Source organism: Arachis duranensis, chromosome 8 (assembly GCF_000817695.3).
Source record: "Arachis duranensis cultivar V14167 chromosome 8, aradu.V14167.gnm2.J7QH, whole genome shotgun sequence".
NCBI classification, from domain to species: Eukaryota; Viridiplantae; Streptophyta; class Magnoliopsida; order Fabales; family Fabaceae; genus Arachis; species Arachis duranensis.
The window spans coordinates 24,184,093-24,184,414 of NC_029779.3; the positions used below are offsets into that span (position 1 = coordinate 24,184,093).

The following is a 322-nucleotide window of genomic DNA, read 5'->3' on the forward strand; positions in this document are numbered from 1 at the left end:
GTTAAAATCTGCAGTAGAGGTGTAAATTTAATTTTTTATCGGGTGTATTTATAGTCTGTGTTTGGGTGTATTATGCAGATCTCTATGCAGACCGTCATATATGGGTTCCAATCTATCTGGATCACCACTTCATATTATAGTACCTGTAAATTAGACATTTTGAATACACCAGAGAGAGTTTAATTAATTTTGGTCTTGTGAACAACAAGTGGCTTTCAGGTAGTGTTGGGTTAAAATCTGCAGCAGATGTGTAAATTTAATTTTTTATCGGGTGTATTTATAGTCTATGTTTGGGTGTATTATGCAGATCTCTATGCAGACC

General features: G+C 34.5%; 1 long non-coding RNA gene across 1 annotated transcript in view; it reads left to right on the plus strand.

Annotated features, from left to right (window-relative positions):
* LOC127741060 (uncharacterized) overlaps positions 1-113 on the plus strand; it is a 1,591-nt gene extending 1,478 nt beyond the window's left edge. The window contains exon 2 of the long non-coding RNA XR_008001937.1: positions 20-113. This is a non-coding gene — a long non-coding RNA (uncharacterized LOC127741060). The remainder of the gene's footprint in view (positions 1-19) is intronic.
* Positions 114-322: the final 209 nt, after the last annotated feature.